We start from the raw sequence: 23,713 nt of genomic DNA, 5'->3' as shown, positions 1-23,713 counted from the left end.
TTGGTTCTCACTAGACATTGGAAAACTTCCACCAGCCCATCACTTAATGAGCTGTGCACAGTTATTAATCATGCCTATGTCCTGGAGGAGATCTGGGCGATAGGCCAAGGCCGGCATCACCGATTCCGTGACATGTGAACCGGTTGGAAGAAATATTGGGATGGGACTAGATCCACTGCCTCCTTACCTATCCACTCCGTGATATGATGGTATAATAGAGTTGACTACATGCCTTCCTGGGCATCCTGTGGTGCCTTTTAGGCCTTCATCTTTTCTCCTTTATTTCCCCACTTTCCATATCCTTCTTCTTCTCTCGCTTTCTTCCCTCTACCTCCTTCCCTTTGTGTTTTCTCCATTTCATACTGCACACGGTACCCCGGGAACCCCCGGAATCCATCTTATCTTCTCTTTCGGTAGTACCTTACTATGTCATCTTTATAATCCTTGGTAGACAGTCTGTTTTCCCACTTTCCACCTTAGTTACTTAGGTTTGTTGGTTATTTACTGGTTGTCTTACTTAACATCACAATTGTGAGACGTTTCTTTTATTACTTATACCTATTTATGTACTGCATGTTGCTGTGTCACTTAGGGCAGGTCGTATATCCTAGGCTAATGGGGTGACCGTGGGAGTAAACTTTCCTGTTTCTCCCCCATTACATGCATGTACTCCTGATCACGCTACCCTGCAAGTCAGGTTTTATTTTTCCTTTTTGTTTTTCTCTCTCACTTAACTTGTGTATGCTATACATGTGATGTGAAACACAAAAGAAAAAACTGGGTACTTGTTAAGGCATGTTTGATTTGTTTGTACTTTACCTATGCTGTATCCCGAATAAAATATTTTGAACCATAAAATGTATTACTTTTCCTCAGATAGGTTAGAAACCATCAGAGTCCAGAATAATTCCCAGAAAAATTTGTACTGTAGCGAGCCCTTCCACCTTATTAGGGGACACAGGAACCTCCATTTGGGCATACATGGTTAATAAAGTTTTTAAATCACATGGAGATCTATCAGGTTGTTCTATCAAGAGAAAGTCATCTAAATAATGTATGACATGTTGACAGACAAAGTGAACATCTAAAATTCAATGTAGGGCCTGGGCGAATCTTTGAAAAAGCCAAGGGCTGCTTTTGACGCCGAAAATAAGTTTTGTAGCAAAGTAGTAAACAAATCTCTCCATTTTAACCCATGCCATTGCTAAAGTTCTGGCATGATGTGAAGGAGCTTGAATGCATTCGAAATATCAGCTTTTGACAAATTAGACCCAGGCCCAGACTGGATGATAATAGCTATTGCTTGATGAATTGACGCATACTTAATTGATACTTCTTCCGAGGGAATCAGTTAGTTTAGACTGTGAATATAACATGAATGTTGGGCAGAGAGGTCATAGACCAATCTTTTTTGTTACTAAATTTCCCAGTGACAACCTCAGTAAACAAAAGACAAAAAAAACTAAAAACTCAGATAAACAAAGGGTGGTGTAAGGAATGGGCCTAACAGAAAACCTTTATCTACCTCCACTTGAATAAGGGTGTCAACAGTAACGAGATCGTTTAGTGCGGACAACAGATTCCTACACTCATGTGTCTGGTCAGGAAGAGCTACCAGGCCTGTGAAAACCCTGCAAAAACCCTGTGACCAAGAAGTATGTGAAAGTTTTGTCATGATGAGATTGTAAACACAATGACAAATAATCAACATCAATCACACTTTGCCAAGCTTTATCTTAGGATGAGCTCTATAACAATTCACACACACACATGAAGTAAGCAACACTGATTATAGTGGCAAGCAGTACAATTAAAATTGTTACAAACTCCTAGATAGCATATTGATCTACGCAGCTTATCCACTGCACCTGTCACTTTCATATTGCCCAAGAAGGCCACTGATGGTGCTTGGAAGGACCTGCTTTTGAAATATTATTGGAATTATGACACCATTCTGCTGTGTGAGAAATGGACTGACAAAGGGAACATGTTGCTTTTAGGACCGAGAAGTGTCTACAGAAAATCCTGGTGTCTATGGTAGCACAATTGGTAGTGTACTGTAACTGACCAAGTGGTGCAGCTCCTTGGGCAGAAAACGATTTGTGATAATCATAGAATGCTAAGCCTCTGTATTTGTGTGCCAAATAAGTGACTTTGTATAAATAGAGGTCCAGCTCCTCTCTTCTCTCAGGGCGAACTGAACAAATCACGTCCCTGTAGAGACTGCAAATACAAATTCTGGAATTGAGAGTTTTTTTTATTCAATCTGACATCTCTGCTTTTCATAACTACTGATACTTCACCACAAGCGATCACGTCTCAGTTAGATCCTGTGTAGCAATCAACAGAGATGCAAAATTGACATCCCTTCCCTTCCAGGATATCTTCCTTTATATTTGCAGGAATGAAATGCGCAGGAGTGAAATTAGGTGTGAATTGACTGGTACCTGGCACGCTAGCTTGGGAAGTGGACACGAGTGGTCTATCCGGAACTACTACAGTGGTAGGTGTATTGTTCCTAGCTTTCACGGTTTCTAATCTAGACTGAATGTTTGCAATAGAAGTGGTCAGATAATTTAACATAGCATGTAATTGTCTAAGAGACATCTGTATGGTCTGCTTAGACACATCCTCCTGGCTGATACTGTCTGATTCCATCACTAGTAGCCTATCCAATTCTGATTTCCTTGCAGTCGCCGGAAAAGGAATACCTTTCCTCATTAACTCTGAGGTGAGCTTAGGAATAGTCCAATTATGGAGAGACGGGATGCTACCATGCTCAGACATTCTGGTTGTGTTTTCCACCAAGGATGCCATATCTTCAATATCCGATGCATAAGGCATTGTGAAACTGCATGAATTGACAATAACTCAAAGTCAGCAATGCATATGTCATGTATGGATAGGGAACAGTGAATGTATGGATAGGGAACAGTGAAGCCCTAACTCACCCACAGCCACTATCCCTACCTATTGCCTATCCGCTCCTAGTGATGGATCAACAACCAAGAGGACAAACCCTCCCTGCTAAGTGCTGGGGCAGCATTGTCAAAATAATAAACTACAAAACAGTTGGAGAAACAGCTGGAAGTACACTAACTAACAGAGATACACTAAGAAAAACACACAGTCAAATCATAGTCAGACTAGCCAAGTTCGATAACAGAAGAAAGCTGAGTAACAATGCAAACAGCAGAAGAGCAGTCAAGAACCAAGCCAAAAGATCAGAGTACCAGAATAGACAATAGAAATTCAGGGAGTGCTAGCTTCAGTCAATAGGTAACTTTTACAAGCAAAGCACAAATGAAAGTTACTTCCTTATATATGAGAGTGTAGGTGAAAGGAGAATCCTTTTTGATAGAAGAAACCTTAACCCCACCCAAGCAGCTTAAGGCGTTGTCCCAGCAACCAACATAAACAACATAGCTATGTAGAATTAACCCTACGGGTGCGGACAGAACCAGTCATTACAACATCTGCAAATAAACAGGTACAAAATCCACCAACCCTCTAGCCCAAATCAGGAGCCAACACCAATAAGATATGCTGAGATCGTTGATCGGGAACTGACAGCTACCAAGCAAAACTAACTCCAGCTGTGACCCAATCGAAAGCGCCAACACACGTTTAACGGGACTACACCAACATATTATGACAATACCCAGCTTCTGAGAAACTAAAAGCAAACCACCAAATTATGACAAAAATCTCACCAACCGACGAGGAAAAGCCACCACCGTATAGCCCGCTTAACCCAGCCACCGTGAGATACCAAAGTAGCAAATTTGGAAAAAAAAAAACCTGTATGCAAATTTTGCGTGTCCCATAGACGTGACACCCTACATCGGATATAATATATGACATACTGATTGCTGCTTACCGGCTGCAATGGAGGATCCCCTCGAATGTGAGCGACTAAAAAAGAAACAAAACTAAGAACCTAGACAAGAAAACCAATTATAATGACAATTATACCAGACAGATGGAAGACTTACCCTATACACCCTAAACTGACCTTAGATCCTGTCAAAATAATAGCTTATACCTCAAGGGCCTCACCATTCAAGGTGCATAATGATTTGAGTGGAAATAGATGTAAATACAACAGCATAAAAATAAAAAATGTAATTAAATATAAAATATGGTTAATAACATTACACATAAACTGGCACTTTATATAATAATCCCACTGGGCCCTAGTGGGATATCAGATAAATTATTGTGAAAAAAAGCTAAACAAATCGGAATGTGGTCCGATAATCCGGTATATATGGATACGGTCTGTTAGTCCGGTAACTCTATGAAAGTCCCGTTAAATGGCGAAAATATAAGCACTTGATAGAAATAATGCAGAGTCAATCTCCAGATAGATGGTATAAACAAATTATTAAGATGGTGTTTCTCACCGCTTGTGTCCGCCTGGTACTCGCTATTGTAAGCCGGTGGCCTGCGGCTATTGTGTCCTCTGCCATATGTCCTCAGATGGTAAATCACGGTCTCACGCTGCACTCCCAACCCCGATGGCAGGGGGGCGCGACGCGATGTTCCGTAAAGCAACGTATCCTGTTTCATTGATTCTATATTTCTTGTCCCTTTAATAGATTAGTAACAGATATCTACTGACCAGTTACATTGCAGAAAATCGTATTTTCACAGGATCGGTGCATTGTCTGCAGTGGTGACATGAATACAATGTTGCCACATAGTTACACTGTGGTCGATGTGACCGATCTGGTTATTCTGAGAAACCCAATGTGAATGAGGTTCCATTTGATTTCCCTGAATTTTGGAAGAGTTGCTCCGCTCCATGTGTTTGATAGTCCTAGGGAACATCCTTAATGGTACAATCCAAATGCTGTGTTTTTCCCTGGTTTTAGTAATTATTAACAGGTGTTAGTTTATCATATAAACAGCGTCAATCCTAAGTTTTAGTACACACATATTTCTACTGAGGAAGGGGTCGGAGGACTACAATTCCCAGCACCCCGAAACGCGTTTAGGTCACTGGCACTGTTCACATTGCTACTATCAGTGTCCGCATCTAACTCTGAAAGTCCCGGTATCAGAGGAGTTAATCCAGCTCCATCCCGCCCTGCCTGGCGGCACCTTACCTCCAACTACCTCCCGCAGTCCAGGTCTCCGCGCGGGACGCCGCTCCTGGGCTCACTGTCGCTCCTGTGCTCACTGCCACTCTTGTCGGAGTGTCGGTATCTCACCATCAAGAAGCAGCCGGAGAGCAGCCACCTCCTGCGATACGGAGCATCGCATCGTGCCCCCCTGCCATCGGGGTTGCGAGTGCAGCGTGAGACCGTGATTTACCATCTGAGGATATGCGGTAGAGGACACAATAGCCCCAGGCCATCGGCTTACAATAGCGAGTACCAGGTGGACACAAGCGGTGAGAAACACCATCTTAATAATTTGTTTATACCATCTATCTGGAGATTGACTCTGCATTATTTCTATCAAGTGCATATATTTTCGCCATTTAACAGGACTTTCATAGAGTTACCGGACTAACGGACTGTATCCATATATACCGGATTATCGGACCACATTCCGATTTTTTTAGCTTCTTTTCACAATAATTTATCTGATATCCCACTAGGGCCCAGTTGGATTATTCTATAAAGTTCCAGTTTATGTGTAATGTTATTAACCATATTTTATATTTAATACAATTTCTTATATTGACGCTGTTGTATTTACATCTATTTCCACTCAAATCATTATGCACCTTGGATGGTGAGGCCCTTGAGGTATATTTTGACTTTATCTTTCGTTTGATGCCGATGGGGTCCGGCTATGGCTTTAATTACCTCGGTCCTTTTATTGTGAGCTGCACCTCTTTTGAGATGACCTTAGATCCTACCGGACAAGGATACCAGTAATATACCGAGGTCCCAACAATGCAAACAAAACAAGGAAGATGTCCAGCAGCAGAGATGCACCGAAAATAGGAACTTCTTTATTGGATCAAAACGTGATACATCCAATTACAAATAAACGCAGACATGTTTTGGATTAGGATAGATCCTTAGTCATGGCATGACTAAACATAGAGATCGTACACCCCTTTTTACCAGACAGGGATTATGTACATAAAATGATTTAACATTTAATATATACAGAAAATGATTTAAGAAATAACGAAAAAAAAAAGACATAAAAATAAAATTTGAAATGTAAAAAACTATTGAGAAATATAAATAGATAGTTCATATATTATACAAATAGTTAAATACAGTTCATAATCGATGAATTGGGTAGGGACGCCCCTTAAATAGATGCAGTGTAATTGTAGTTTTCAAAGACATATACAGAATCCAGAAATAGGATACATAGTATTCAAAATAGTTCTCGCTGCTTGGCTTGAATGACACAACTAAAGGTTCATAAATCCTTAGCCAGATATATAATTAGAATGATCTTACCACTCTATGGCTGGTATACATCGGTCTTACATTTCTGAGGCTGTTCTGCCGCACCTGTGTGAGTCAGCGCTGGTCCAGAATGGTATTAAGCTCACGCATTTGGCTGAATGTGCAGGGATTTTGTTTTAACTGGCTCGTGGCTGCACAGTAGTGCTCCCCTTATTCTACATGGATCCTTAGTGACACAGAAAGATTTTGTGAGTTTGCCTTCCGGTTTATGAAGGTAAAATATTCCACATCTATCTGTACTAGTGTTGTTCCGAAGCCACCTAGGCTTCTTTATTAATAGCAGTATAAATCCTCAGTTTGGATTTTGATTTTAGAACCAACTCGTATTGGATTAAACCGGACTTAACTGAGGACTGAGTAGAAAATTTACTTTATATTACATAAGAGGCTTAACCTTTAGAGATCAGTGAAGCAAACCCATAGAGCCCTGGTTCAGCCCAAAACTTTGCTTCAAGTTTGGTTCGGCTAGAACTTGAACTTCGGTTGGTCTGGTCTGGCAGAACCTGCTTAAATAACATCAGGCAGTGAAAGGAGAAGGAGGAAGAATCACTTGACCTCAGGGAATCCCATAACGCCTTTCTAATGGTTCTCCTTGCCAATCAGGAGACAGGTGATGTGATAGCCACTGTAAAAGCCTATGTACAAAGCTTCAGCAGCTTTTTTTTAAAGATATCAGGTGTTAGGAGAAGATCTCTTTGAGGGACACAATACAGATAGGAGTAGGACCACACATATTTATAATTGCAGTAAAGCAGCAGAGAGTGTTCTGAATCTGTTCTAAATCTGTTTTAACCCCTTAAAAACAATGGACGTAAATGTATGTCATGGTGATGTGGTACTTAGCGCACTATGACGTACATTTATGCTCCGCCATGATCGCGAGCACGGGAGCAGTGCTCGCGTCATGCCCAGCAGGTCCCGGCTGCTATCAGCAGCCAGGGACCCGCCGGTAATGGCGGAAATCCGCGATCGCACGGATGTCCGCCAGTATCCCCTCAGATGGCGTGATCAATACAGATCACGGCATCTGCAGCAGTGCGGTACTTTGAATGGATGATCGGATCGCCCGCAGTGCTGTCGCGGCGATCTGATCATCCACCTGGCTCCGGCCATCTCCCAGGGTCTTCTGCTCTGGTCTGAGATCGAGCAGACCAGAGCAGAAGATGACATGACCGATAATACTGAGCAGTGCTATGTCCTATACATAGCACTGAACAGTATTAGCAATCAACTGATTGCTATGAATAGTCCTCTATGGGGAAATAAAAAGTGTAAAAAAAGTTTTAAAAAAATGTAAAATAAAAAACTAAAACATTTGGAAAATCCCCTCCCCCAATAAAAAAGTAAAACATCCGTTTTCCCATTTGACCCCCCAAAAAGCGTAAATAAAATAATTAATACACATATTTGGCATTGCCGCATGCGTAAAAGTCTGAACTATTAAAATATATTGTTAGTTATCCTGTATGGTGAACGGCGTAAACCTAAAAAAAAAATGTATTCCCAAATTTTTTTTAATAAAAAATTTATAAAAAGTAAAACCTAAGCAAAAGTGATACTGATAAAAACTACAGATCATGGCGCAAAAAATGAGTGCTCATATTGCCCCATATACAGAAAAATGTGAAAGTTATAGGTGGTCAAAATAGGGCAATATCTAACATACTAATTTTGTTAAAATGGTTTGAGATTGTTTTTTAAGCAGTACAGTTATAGAAAAGCATATAATCATGGGTATCATTTTAATCGTATTGACCCACAGAATAAAGAAAACATGTAATTTTAACCAAAAATGTACTGCGTGAAAACAAAACCTTCCAAAATTTGCTAAATTGCGGTTCTCTTTTCAATTTTCCCACATAAATAATATTTGTTTGGTTGCGCCGTACATTTTATGGTAAAATAAGTGATGTAATTACAAAGTACAATTGGTGACGCAAAAATCAAGCCCTCATATAGGTCTGTGGATGGAAATATAAGAGAGTTATGATTTTTAGAAGGCGAGGAGGAAAAAAAGAAAATGCAAAAATAAAATTGGTCTGGTCCTTAAGGCCAAAATGGGCCTGGTCCTTAAGGGGTTAATTGGAATTCAGTGTGCCAGTTTTTTTTTTTCTTACACTAATTGTAAAAAAAAGCAGTGCATAGAGGGTTTTGTCTCACTTTTGTGCACTTTCTAGGAAGTTAATCCTTTTACTACACCCCAGAGAGGGAATCATTTTTCACAGCTTGTAAAAAGTCATTGCTTCTTCACTTTCCGGCACAAAATCTGTTGCTACTTTTCAAAAGGAATAATTTTTGAATACACACTAATACTTGTGTGTGTGTGTGTGTGTGTGTGTGTGTGTGTTTGTGTGTGTACATAGGCATCTGCCTCTAAAAAAGGGATAATTCACTAGTCCAATGTGTTTTTATTCAGCCTGTTAGTTACGACCAGGCACCATCCGGGGACCAGCAGCGGGCCCCCTACGATCAGACATCTTATCCCCCATCCTTTGAATAAGGGATAAGATGTCTATGGCTGGAATTCTTCAGATCAGTAAGATTACAACGATATCCAATTAACATATTTTTTTTTTATATAAGTTACTAGTTTTAAGAAGATGCTACCTTTTTGCTTTTAAGGCTGGCTGTAGCAATAGAAAGGTCATAGCAGCAATGTAGGCCCATGATAACCGATTTTCTCCCTTTGATACAAGCAGATCCAGCAATTGCACCACCAATGGAACATTGCAGTTTTGACATCAGTGGGAGCTTCAGGACCCCCCCCCCCCCCCCATATTGCCCACAACTCAGAGAGAGAACCATGGCATATGCATTTCACATCTGCCCAGGTAACCATTCCCTATAATACAGTGAACTGTTTGAAGCAAGGTCCTCTGGCCCGGCTATCTTGGTCATCATGAATGTAGAAGCTTTGGGTTTATGTTGCCCGCTTCTCAGAGAGAAAGCTGCGGCACAGTAATTCACAGAGCCACATTTGTGCTATGTGAATATACCCTTATAATATAAGATAAGCCAGTCACATCCAGATCCTCTCCCCAGAGTGGTATGGCTCTTATGGTCACCAGGAATGGAGAAGTTGTAGGTTAAAATCAGCCTCTACCTGGAAAACAGGACCACCAAGGCACTGACTGTGTGATAAAAGACAGCTAAGATCCATTAGGAAGATGATTATATAGGAACTATTCTAAATATATTAGCATTTCACTTGCTCATACTCAAATGTCAAATGTATCTGCCATCATTTACAATGGTTTGTTAGTGACATCACTACTAAAAACGGTCAGAGCTTTGGTGGTTCTTATCTCCACCCAGAGGCCATGTAAAATCTGAATAGAGTGCTTCTCTGTTTTTTTTGTTTTTTTTTTGGCTTTCTCGCTGTAGGAATAAAATCTGACATGCAGTCTTTGTGGCAGTCTGGGGTGAAGTTTTCTGAGCTAAAGCCAGTAGTTGATTTATAACAAAAAGGATATGTAAAAAATATCTGACAACTTTTCCCTCATGTCTTTACTTATGTGTACATTAAAAATACATTAAAAAAAGTAAAGACTTCAAAAAGGAACTGCAAGTGTCATACTAGCCTAATAGTGCTACTGGATCTGAAAGTGTGGGAAACTACTTATACCATCTGTATCCCTTGCAAAGTAATGGGTATTATAATAGGCAATGTACTTCTAGAACGACATTTGTCTTCGGATATTTCTTAGAAGTGTCTGTATGTTATTTGGATGATGGAATTAATCTGCATAAGCACAGCCTGCTTCCAAGCAGACACTAACTCAACGTGATATTAGCTACAGCTGTATGTGCAATGATGTGGAAGATGTGGAGAAGACATTAAGGCAATGAGATCCTCTACATAATATGTTCTTTACTGTGGCATCTTCAACTATCCCACATAGATTATTAATAACATACAATGCTGAAGGAACAAACTCAAAATAATCCGTGTCTGAGATGTCACATTTACTGTACATATCAACTACGTGAATGTAGAGGAGATCTATGAATAACCCCAATATATTTACAATACTGCTCTATAGAAGAATCAAATTATACATGTCTCTGCCATTTTGATATGGATCCCTCATGTCTTTATGTTCAATTGTTACTGGACTCCAAGCCTGTGTCTGTTCCTATTCCAGACCCCTTAATTTCACTATGTATTTACACTGAAACTACAAGATAAAAAGTTTATAGTGGAACTAAATTGATATTTCACAAGAAAAATGCGCATTCAGATGCTGAATCCTAGGACCATAGCCAGAAATGTAGCTTAGAGCTCCTAGGTCCTGATGCATAAGCTATAAATAGTCTTCCACCTATGTTTAGCCAATTACAATATTAATGTTTTCCTATGTGGCACAGAGACCTTTGGGCCCCAATAGGAATGAAATTCTAGGCACCACTGCTAGCTTCACACCCACTATAGCTACACCACTGACCATAGCTCATAACATAGTTTTGAGGAGTTCTTCAAGTATAATAGCTAATGGCCTACATCTAATATTCATTGGATTATATATATATATATATATATATATATATATATATATACATTATGATTATGAACATTATGATTACAATATTATAATTTATTACAATATTCTATGTCTTTTGTGTAAGAGCATAAGTATGTACAGACTGTTACCATTACGAACATTTCAGTCCTATACAAAAATAATAAACCTTTATGTTATCAGTCCTTTCTCTAAGTCCCTTTTATGCCTATTGAGGGCTCTCCTGTAACTCTCTTGTCAGTCTTTAAGATGTCTAAATGTTCAACACACAAAGCAAAATAATTGCTTCATGCAGTAATATACCATCTGTTACAGAGTGGTTTAGTCTCAATATATGTAATACACAAGCCAAGGATCCTTCTAACTGTATTGCCCATTCTTAAATGCTTTTATATCCTGCCCTTTTATGACCTGATGTATCTTCTTGCACAGCCATATTAGTGCAGGGAATCCTCATTTATTTTGTTCAACAGTTATGGGGATGGAATAAGTTAAATGTACCATTCAACAACATAATGGTCACAGTACAGAATACTATAGATTACTGAGGTTATGTAAGACTTTGAAAAAAAATACATTTAGCAGTGCAGTACATAAATTCTCTGTTGTTTTTATTGCAGATTTAGCAGATTTTTAAACAATGAAGCACAAAGGGAAGATTAGAAGGAAGAAGGTCGTCGGCAGCTTGGGTCATTAGATTTACAGTAATGCCCTTTTATTAGAGCTAAACATCTTACATGGGGGGAAGTTTACCAAGCCGTCTTATACGAAGATGAAGAAAAGTAACTGAGCAATTCTTCGGATAATGGCTTTAAGTAGCTTTATACCAAATAATAGAAAGTTGTACAGCGGGGAGGAGAGAAAACAAAACGGGGAGCATGGAAATTGCAACGTTACTTTTCTTCATTTTCATATGAATGTTGTTTGCATCTAGACGACTGTCTAAACAGGTGGACATTGAGCACCACCTTGATATGCCTTGCAGACATGCCTGACCTGTATACCATTACATAAGGGGTGTAGCATCCATGGTGAAACTCTCTTATAATAAGATTCTCTCTGTTGTTCTTTGCGACCAATCACAGCTTTCATTCCTCATTTTGATTGGTTGTTGATTGGCAACAAAGAGAATCTTTACATGAAACAGCGAGACAAATCTATCCCATAGGTGGAAGACACTTTCTTTTATTTCTTCTAATTTAACAATTTAGTCTATCACCTAGTTGTCTGTAAATCTTAATATCTCAGCATAGGACTAAAATAAAGCCATGGCAACTTATAATGTTGATTATCTACTATGGTAAACCTCCACTGGTTAGCCATGGATGATGCCTGAGAGTAATGATATAATGTAATGCACATATTCCCACATTAGTGCATCTGTTCCTAAAGCTGTATTGAGCAGAGGTAAAATGGCGTGCTTGCTCAGAGTTGACCTACAACATACTACCAAAGTCTAATATGCAATAAAGTTCAAGTCACCACCAAAGGTAGGTGTTCCAAGCTTTATTTCAGAGCACAAAGCTATTAAACAACAACTCAGGACACAAGCCTTCAAACTGTACAAGACAAAATATTCTGTCAATTTGTAAAGTAGGTGTTAAATCATCTTTTTTTTTTTTATCAACTGGTGCAAGAAAGTTAAACAGGTTTGTAAATTACTTTTATTAAAAAATCTTAATCCTTCCAGTACTTTTTAGGGGCTGTATAATACAGAGGAAATGCTGTATCTTTTTGGATTTCTCTTCTGTCACGACCACAGTGCTCTCTGCTGACCTCTGCTGTCCATTTTAGGAACTGTCCAGAGCAGGAGAAAATCACCATAGCAAACATATGCTTCTCGACAGTTCCTAAAATGGACAGCAGAGGTCAGTAGAGAGCACTGTGGCCGTGACATTCTGCTGCCTGCAACATCCTCCAGCAAGACCGGTTTGGTGGTGGGTCAGTAATGATGTGGGGTGGCATTTCTTTGGGGGGCCGCACAGCCCTCCATGCGCTTGCCAGAGGTAGCCTAACTGCCATTAGGTACCGAGATGAGATTTTCAGACCCCTTGTGAGACCATATGCTGGTGCGGTTGGTCCTGGGTCCTCCTAATGCAAGACAATGCTAGACCTCATGTGGCTGGAGTATGTCAGCAGTTCCTGCAAGAGGAAGGCATTGATACTAAGGACTGGCCTGCCCGTTCCCCAGACCTGAATCCGATTGAGCACATCTGGGACATTATGTCACTCTCCATCGACCAACGCCACGTTGCACCACAGACTGTCTAGGAGTTGGTGGATGCTTTAGTCCAAGTCTGAGAGAACATCCCTCAGGAGACCATCCGCCGCCTCATCAGGAGCATGCCCAGGAGTTGTAGGGAGGTCATACGGGCACGTGGAGGCCACACACACTACTGAGCCTCATTTTGACTTGCTTTAAGGACATTACATCAAAGTTGGATCAGCCTGTAGTGTGGTTTTCCATTTTGAGTTTGAGTGTGACTCCATATCCAGACCTTCATGGGTTGATAAATTTGATTTCCATTGATAATTTTTGTGTGATTTTGTTGTCAGCACATTCAACAATGTAAAGACCAAAGTATTTCATACTATTATTTCATTCATTAAGATCTAGGATGTGTTATATTAGTGCTCCCTTTATTTTTTTGAGCAGTGTATTACTTGTCAAACTGTTACCGGAAGATGGTTGACAGGTGCCACGCCACCTTAGTTCCAAATCCCAACATGTCAGCCAGCCCCTTTCGGTGGTGATTGACAGATACAACGCCCCTCACCACCTGTCCTAACTATGCCCATATGTTGGCCGCAGCCCTCCCACGACCCCCACCTCTAACAACTGACATCATGCTGTTGTGACAGCTACGTCCAAGCCCCCTCCCCAGCTTATCAGGAAAATACAGAACCCATAGTTTGCTTATTTAGTTATGAGCACCCTTTATATCACATTTTCATTTATACCAAAGTAAATCAGTCATTGACAGCCACACATTATACCACATAGCAATTTACAATAGGATTTTTTACTATGCGGTAAATTAAAAAATACTAACACTTATTCACAGACACACACCGCTTATCCAGTATATTGTGAAAAAAGCAATTCACATGCGCTGCAATATTTCTAAAAAGAACCCTAAAACTACTAACCTTTAAGGGGAGAGAAGTATATACGGAGTGCTAGCTCCAGCACTGGATCTTTCTGAATGAATAGCATAGGCTTCATAGTGTGAGCTTTGTGTAATAAAGCCCCTCTATATTGTGACATAGTAGGCGGAGGCAAAATTGTGTAGATTTCTATGCATACACCTACACCAACAAGCCCAGACATGTCTTGTGTAATAAAGGTCCCCCATATTGTGATGTAGAAGGCGGAGGCTAAATTGCCCAAATTTCTACGTGCAAACATATCTAGACATGTCTGAAAGGGGCAGTGTGAAAAGCTCAAGTCTGCAAGTAACCACCCATATATATTTCCCTTTATAGATAATCAAACGGAACAGTAGTGCAAAGTTTAAAAAGCTTTATTGAACAGGTAAAATACATAACCGTATAAAAATGTAAACTAGATATAATAAAATAAGACATATATTTGTTTTGTGCAATACAAATATAATGATATTTATTTACAATACAATATTGTTCATTAATGTACATAATATTCACAGAGTTAACCAGGCAGTTTGTAAAAATGACAGAGTCCTTTTTTTAGGAAGCAGGCGTCCCTGTGTTAGCATCGGCGGAGTAGAAGGTGTAAGATGTATTCATTGTTTAGGGGTTGTTGTTCCTGAAGGGGCATTTAACTCCATTTTTATTTCATCCAGAATCTCTCTAGTGCTTGAATTACCCACAACACTAGACTGTATGTTTAATTCAGCCATGGCACGAATAATAAAGACAATGTATTACACCTTGCCGTGTTCTAGATGTAGGTGTTACGGCATGATTTATCTTGTTGCGTTCATGTTTGGGCACCAAGTACATTTGTCTGGTGGGAAGAGATCATCATCTATAAATGTATGCGGCAAGCCTTCAATAAATCTAATGTTTGGGAAAGAATGAGACAGAATGAGACAATTTTTGCCAACACGCATAAAACCAAACAATATTTTCAGGTCTTTTTGAAATGTGAGTTTCGCCATTATAAAGCAGTTTCTTTACAAAATAACTCTTTCCAGAGTTGGACGGACCCACTTAAATACATGAAAAGGAATGTTGTAGCCGTGTGTCGATGATGCTAATACTCAAAGTGCATTAAGAAGCCAAAAGGTTATGATGTATACCGGCTCACTGCTCCTGAGTTTCTTAAAAAGGTCTGTATCTTCAGGCTCAGTGATCCTGAGCATCTCAAAAAGGTCTGCAACCTCGTCTGAAAAAGAGAACCAAGCCCATTTTCACCTTAACCCCTACAGGACCCATGATGTACTTGTACATCATGAGTCCGCTCCCGTTCTATAACGCGGGGCCCTTTGGCTGTCTGGGCATGCTGGGGGTTGTAGTTATGCAACAGCTTGAGGCACACTGGTTGCAAAACACAGAGAGTTTGTTACTCAACTCAGTGTTTCCCAATCTCCCATCATGCCTGGACTGTCTGATCATGCTGGGAGTTGTAGTTTGGCAACTCCTAGAAGGCAGCAGTGAAGATCACTAAACACTGATCTTCACTGCTGCCTCCGCCACTGCCTCCACTGCCGCCCCCTTACTGCCGCTGATCCCGCCGCTGCCTGTCGCCTGTCCCGCCACGATCGCCGGTCCCTTGGCCTCCTACTGCACTCCGCTACCCCATCTTCCCTCCCATTCTGCACGGAACCAGCGACGGGCAGAGTGGCGATTTCAACTTTAACCCCCGCCCTCAACTGCCATTGGTCGGTTAGTCCTAACCAACCAATGGCTGGGTATGGAAGGAGGTGGCACCCCTGCCACTTCGCTCCTATCCCTCAGGATGATCAGAGCTGTTTCTGACAGCTCCAATCATCCCTATTTTCCGGGCTATCGGGTCACCAGAGACCCGATCAGCCAGGAATCGCCGCAAACCCCGCAAGTCGCATGTCATTGGTCAGTCACTTACTGACTGGCCAATGACAATGATCAGCAGAAGGGACCATTCTGATTGGTCCCCAGCTGCACAGTAACATCGGTCAGCTGATCAGAACAGCTGCAATGACGTTTCTATCACCATGCCACAGAACATGGAGACAGAAAATTTATTGGATGTGTATAAACGTCCATTTGCGTTAAGTGACAGGAAAAATAGATGTTCATACATGTCCATTTGCGGGAAGGGGTTAAATACCAAAAGGTAATGTTGTAAGATCATCTGAATACTGTCTCTTTGTATGTACACACCTCTGAGTCTTACGCAAAGGCCTTGTTTCAATTTCCCAACGCATCTTATTCCTAACAATATCCAGTTGTTCCACTGTTATGCATTTTTGGTTTTCAAGTGATTGGTTACGGATCAATTCCAAAACTAGGTCTTTAACCTCTCCCGTTCTATAACGCAGGGCCACAGCTGGGACCCATGGCTAATAGCGCGGGGCACTGATCGCGGGCGCTGTTCGGAATCGCCACGGCGGGGGCTGTTCGGAATCGCCACGGCGAAATGGAGGCATCCCGATCAGCTGAGACTCAGCAGGAGGGTCCCTTACCTTGCCTCCTGGTGTCCGATCGCCGAATGACTGCTCAGTGCCTGAGATCCAGGCATGAACAGTCAAGTGGCAGAATCATTGATAATGGTTTCCTATGAGAAACCATTGGACAATGTAAAAGATCAGTGTGTGCAGTGTTATAGGTCCCTATAGGTCCCTTTTATGTAAATAAAAACAAACATATGTGGTATCACCGCGTGTGGAAATGTCCGAATTATAAAAATATATAATTAATTAAACCGCAGCGTCAATGGTGTATGCGCAAAAAAATTCCAAAGTCCAAGATAGTGTATTTTGGTCACATTTTATATCATGAAAAAATGAATAAAAAGCGATCAAAAAGTCTGATCAATACAAAAATGGTACCGCTAAAAACTTCAGATCTTGGCGCAAAAAATGAGCCCTCATACCGCCCCGTATGCGGAAAAATAAAAAATATATAGGGGTCAGAAGATGACAATTTTAAACGTATACATTTTCCTGCATGTAGTTATGATTTTTTTCAGAAGTACGACAAAATCAAACCTATAAATGTAGGGTATCATTTTAATTGTATGGACCTATATAATAAAGAGAATGTGTCATTTTTACCGAAAATTGTACGGTGTAGAAACAGAAGCCCCCAAAACTTGCAAAATGGCGTCTTTTTTTATTTTTTATTTTGTCTCACAATGATTTTTTTTCTGTTTCGCCGTAGATTTTTGGGTAAAATTACTGATGTCCTTACAAAATAGAATTGGTGGCGCAAAAAAATAAGCTATCATATGGATTTTTAGGTGCAAATTTGACAGAGTTATGATTTTTTTAAAGGTCAGGAAAAAAAAACGAAAGTGCAAAAACGGAAAAACCCCTGGTCCTTAAGGCGATCAAATTTGATATATTGTGTATTTGCGGCATATAATATAATGCCCTTAACCTTTAAGACTGTTTTACCAGTGTTCAGTTTGTAACTGTAGGTTTTTGACCTGCAGATACAAACTCTGAGATGTAGCTATCATCAGGGACTTCACTGGTTAATTCCCCCAAGTAATCACCTAATGGCGGATTCCAATCACCCTCTTTGTGCACAAAAATTACAGAATCAGTGTGGTGATAAAGACACCTGTCCTGTAAATTAGAGCTCTGTGAAAACATCCCCCATAAAGAATTTAAGAAAAGTTTGGAGATCTGTCTTTTAGCAGGGTTCACAATTATATTTGTAGCATCTAATTGAACCCCTTCTTTCTCAAGAAATGAGTCAATGTATTGCTGTTTCTTAATGTCATCGGTGCACCAGCTAGGGTAACCTTATGCCTCCTGTTTGTCCCTTAAATGGAGTTTAATGTAGGAAGCAAAGATGTATTCTGTATTCTCAGGGAAATGCCAAATTTCATAGATGTCAGCGAACCTGTACCTTTTTTTCCAAAGCCAGCTCTAGTTCAATTGTGCACCATGTACCCGTCAGAGAGCGCTCTTCAACACTATGCATGCATTCAGTTGTTTGTGTATTAACAGAGCATGTATAGCAAAGGGGAAACATTAGTTCTTTGTTAATTTTCACAGGTAGGACCGGTGAAAAACAAATCTCTTGGCGATACACCTTAACCCGGGCAATTCCAAAGTAATTTTTGATGTGAATAAAATTTTGATATATGATGCGGGGGTGACCTACAGGATATGTTTTTGTTTTGTTGCTAAAGGGGTATAGACTTGTAAAACCATAGTAATATATAGTCTCACCCGCACCCTGTTTGTGATTTATGGCGTTAGTTCTGCCTCCATAAAGAGCATCTCGTGGAATGACCAGCGCTGGAAATTTCATTGAGAAATGCTTGAAGATTAGCATATTTTTAAGCATTTCATTCCACTCATGTTCCCACAAAACACGTACTACGTACCTGCAGCTCTGTAGAAAGCGTTTTTTCATCAAAAAAGCATGGTAAAGCATGGTATCATTTTCATTATAACTGGTGGGACAGCTGTGGTACAACCCTGAAATTCAAAGGCTATGTCTTGTCCGTCAACCTGTGCATAACCGTCTAAAAAATATTGGCCAACTTGCTTTTCACCGCCTCTCAGTGCGTGCTGGATGACAAGCTTCTCTGTATGTGCTACATACATAAGCCAGTGAATAGCAGGGTAAGAGAAACACTTTTTTGTTTTGTGATAATTGTCTGCAATTTTGTTTTTAGGGAGAAACTTAAATCAGTACATAGCTATACATATAGAAGTCAGAGTGATGAGTTGAAAAGGATGAACACACTGAACCTCTTCAACTTTTTTCTTTAGACGGCTATTGTATTTTGAAACAGTTTTTCTAGTCATCTCCATCACTCTGTCTCTGTAGCTCTCACAGGCCTCTCTCAAAACCTCAAAGTCTTATTTACAGTAGGCTTTGAGCTCTGCTTTAAAATTAAAAGTATTGTTTTTTGGGGCGTTTTGTCACCAGGCATCATATATTCAATCCCATAACACTTAACATCTGGTACAGGGCCCTCATAATCCTGATTCTGATCAGTATTAAAAAAGTGTAAAAAATGTCCCTTTGACCATGGAAAACCCATAGCTTGAGGTAATTTGCTGAGTTTCATGGGTATGAAATTTAGGAAGTCTATGAAGTGTATTTTCAAGTCTGGTAGTGTCACACATAAAAGTCACCCCCCTTGAGTAATCATTTTTACCTGTAACTTTTCACTAATCACTTCCTTCACAATAAAGTATTAGTCATATCTCCCAGCATTGTGCGTTATAAAGTTATAACCTGTAACTTTACTGCTGATAAAGAATTGCACAAGTCATGCGTACTGGTTGTACCTTCAAATTCTCACAACGAATGTTGTTACATAAATAAAATTGGGCTCATGTATTCCTCTCGATTGTGTCTATTCGAAATCGTAAAAAACATATAGATTACTTTGTTTCTCTGCTTTGTAGCTCCGCATATAGAAGAGATGATAATCAAATCTATGCATGCGGCCACCACAAGAGCTACACTTCAATCAGCTACACATGTTTTTCCTCAGGATTGTACACAAAGCGACCACATTTGTCGCAAAATGTTTTAGTTCTACAAAAGTCTTGGTAATCTCTTGCTATGTGCTCGTGTATTTCTAAACACTCCCTGGAGCGGCAAAGCACATGGCAGCAGCATGGTTGCGGCCCCACAATATCGGTACAGATTGACCGTTCACATGAACGACAAAACAGCTGACATGTGTGGTTATTTTTATGGTGATAGACCGATGTGTAGATATTACAAAAATAACACTCCCCGATGAACCCCTTGATATTTTTAATACCACAGTAATGGTCATCGTGGTGTAGAATATACACAATTTTGTCTGTAGGATTTGTACCTGTATGAAAATAGTTCCAATCGCTGTTAATGTAGTACAACACTTTAATGGTGATGTTCATAAATTTTTCAAAATCTGCAATGCTATTAAAACTCACTAACTCATTGTCTGGTATAGACAGAGCAGCATGTATCTGCCAGGCCTGTTCCAATAAAACAACATCACTAATATAGACATTGGCTGTCAGAGCGTATAAACTAGCATCCAAACACAGATTAAAGCCGTATTTGTTAAAGTCATACAACCAGAGCTTTTTTTGCTTGATAATCTCACTGTAAGCAATAGACTTTAACCGATGCTTAGCTCCACCTCTTCTATTTCTGATTACAGTGACCACTAGTTTTAGACAGTCTGATGCCAGACATTGCACGTTACTTTGCAATGCTGCCACTATGGCATTTAGGAAATCCTCAACACTAAACTCATGGGGTGTTTTGACCAGTATACAGGATCTAAGGATTCTCTCCCTTCAAAACGTAATTGAATACAATCCCAAGGGTTAATTTCGCTGATTAAAGCACCCACTAAGTCCTGACTAGCGTCATGTACTACACTCACAGCCTCTAAAAATGAATTAATATGATGCAGATTCCCAAATTTAAAGTGATCTATATGTTCAATATTTGGGGGTTGACATTGGCCCTCATTTACTATTGCAAACCCGAAATGTTTTGTCAGGTTGGGCACCAGATTCTGATTATCTGATTCATACTTCTAGTGTCTGCGGTCGTGAAGTATGATGAATGTTACTGGGTCCCTCTAACGGGTCATCACAGGTTGGGGTGTGTGAACTATGTTGCATATTACTGGGACCCTCATCGCAGATTTGAGGATCTGTCTCTTGTGTTGTAGTTGTTATGTTCTGGTTGTCAAATTTCTGAGTCACATTTCACCGATAAGGCCCTCTTAGACAGCCCAAACATTTTTACAGTTATATTTTCCAACTTTTGCCCTTTTTTTTTAAGCGATCAAGCTTTGCATTGATCAGTGTTTTCGGCAGTTGATTGCTCAAGCCTGGATTTCGGGCTTGCAGCAATCAATCGCCATTCTGACATGCAGGGGGCAGGTAAGTGACCCTTCTGCTACATCCTAGCTGATCGTGACATATCGGTTTTATCATGATGTCCCGATCAGCCCGACTGAGCTGTCGGGATGCTTTTACTGTCACTTTTAGACGTGGCAGTCAACTTTGATCGCCGTGATCGAAGGCGATGTCTGGCATTAGCCACGGCTCCTGGCTGCTTATAGCATCCGGGACCGTGAAGGTATGATGCGAGCTCAGCTCCTGAGATCGCTTCATAACCCTCCCATGCCGCAGCGCAGCGGGTTAATGATGGAGCTCCCTTTAGCGGAGCTCAAGGGTGATGTAAATAGACCTTACAAAGCGTTAAAAAATCAGCATTAACTCCATCAGGCTAAGCAAAGATGAGCAAGCTTTTGAAAAATTGGATTTGGCGTTTCGGATTTCATTTTGTGTCTAATTTATTCGCTGTGAATCTGTATTAAAAACAGCTATTTCTGGCCATAAGAGAGCATCAATAGGGGTGTAGAACAGTTTGCTTTGTTCTAACACACATAGGGAGTGTGCTGTGTTAGTGAAATAATACTAAAAAAAAAAAAAAGTGAAGAGGAGAGACAGCACCGGTCCTCTCAGTGTGTGCAAGTGATCATCCGAGAATGCCAACCCGGAAAAGCATACAAAAGTCCAAAGTGGATACAGCACCAAACAGCTGAGGACTCAAGCTAGTAGATGGAGTGAGACTTTATTTGCTATCCATGTGCAACGTTTCGGCAACAAACTGCCTTTTTCAAGCACTGATGGTGATGTATCCACTTTGGACTTTTGAGTGAAATAATACTGTTATACAGTATGACATGCAGATTACATGCATTGCTATTAGAATCACTGCTGCAGAGTGTCGATGTGGCAGCAGGGAGACGATATGGTGTGAAAATTTAAGAGGATAAAGAGATTTTTTCATGTCATGTTTATTTTATTTCAATTTATTTACTTTTTTGGATACCCATTCTGGTGAGCATCGAGCTGGCAGTCCACGCCAGGTGAGATACCACCTGTTCCAGCCCCTGTCTCTCAGCGCCCCCCTGATTATGAAAGTGCAAATGTTTCTTTTAATCAGTTATGGTTCATTGTTATCGGTCCAAGCTGTTTCATTGGATTCTTGTGAAAACTCCACAGGTAATATGATGTTGACAACCATAGGGCCTCCGTCTTGAAAAGATTACATTTTAAATTTAAGATTTAAGAAAATGTAAGATTTATATTAGATTCCAAAGTTTAATGACCCGATGTTTACTGTGAACTAATAATTTATGACTACAAAACCCAATCTAACAAGTAGTCACATGGCGGCAAAATGACAGAGCCTAAAGGTGGCAGCAGTGTGAGGAGACCATAATCTGGCAGAATGACACAGCCTGGAATTGGAATTTAAGGTAATATCCCAGGCCCAGCAGCATCACTAAACCATATAGTCTGATAATAGAAGTAAAGATATAGCACTCACTCAGCAATAATTCATGTGAAAGAGGTTTTTATTCCAAGATGTTCATTTGGACAAATACAGGCATGCGGCGTGGAGGAGAAAAAAGGCAAGCGACCAGTTTTGCGCCTGGAAGAGCTTTCTCTGGCTTGTGGACATCAGCTGGGAGGAAGAGGCACGATTTTCTAATCCCAGCAGACAGTGACGTAACCTATTTGCATAAGATAGACTGCAACACATAATCATGCAATATCGCTATAACAAATAGTGAAAAAAAAATTACAAGAGGGAAATATGCAATAATATAGCGAAAACCAACAAACAAAATTCAGAAAAATTTGATATATAGAAAGGTTATCAAAATGAAAAATATATATGAATAATTCCAGAAAAATTCAAAAAAGAAAAAAAACAAAAATGCTTTTTCAATAATATAAAAAAATTATAAAAATTTATAAAAAAAAAAAAAACGAAGAGAAAAAATGAAAAAAGAAAAATGGAGTAAATATGAAAAATATAGAAAAGGGGGAAGGGGAGTTTTTTTTTTTAATGAAAAAAGTCCACAAAAGAGGAGAGAGGTTCACAAAAAAAAAACGCTTAGATCTTGCCGATCATTGCTCCTGCACATATTATCCATCTTTCCTCACAACGAAGGAGTGTTTTATGTTGATCTATTCCAGGTGTGTTTTCTTAAATTTTCTGGATTCCAAAGAATTTCAGAACTTCTGCGTTTCCTTGATGTGTAGATCTTATGTGTTCAATTAGACGTGCACAGCCATATTCGGTGTGAACAGACCGCTGATGTTCTCGGAATCTCACTTTAAGTGATCTTATTGTGGAGCCGATATAGAATCGTTCGCAAGAGATAAAGTCTCTAACAGATAAAGTCTCTAACAGTAATATTTTCTCCTCCGAGACGGTAATTTTATCCAGGTGTGAAAAACCCGTGAACAGTGTCCACATTTATGGTTTCCTATGGGACTTGAAGCGGACCACCAGTTTTTTCTTTTTTATCTTCAGATTGGTGAGTACTGTGAACCAAGAAATTACAAATGCTTCTACTTCTTCTAAAAGATATCATGGGTTTTTCTATTTCTGCATCTTTGAAAAATGGATCGTTTTCAATAATAAACCAATTGTTCTTAATTATTTGCTTAACTGTCTCTGCCATGGAGCTATATTGAAACGAAAAAATTAGTGGACCGTTCTTTTTTACATAATTTTTTCTCTTATAAGTTTTTCTAATTAATTTGTGTCTAGGAATTT

The sequence above is a fragment of the Hyla sarda genome, chromosome 5 (assembly GCF_029499605.1).
Source record: "Hyla sarda isolate aHylSar1 chromosome 5, aHylSar1.hap1, whole genome shotgun sequence".
NCBI classification, from domain to species: Eukaryota; Metazoa; Chordata; class Amphibia; order Anura; family Hylidae; genus Hyla; species Hyla sarda.
Note: the sequence above shows the minus strand (reverse complement) of the source record.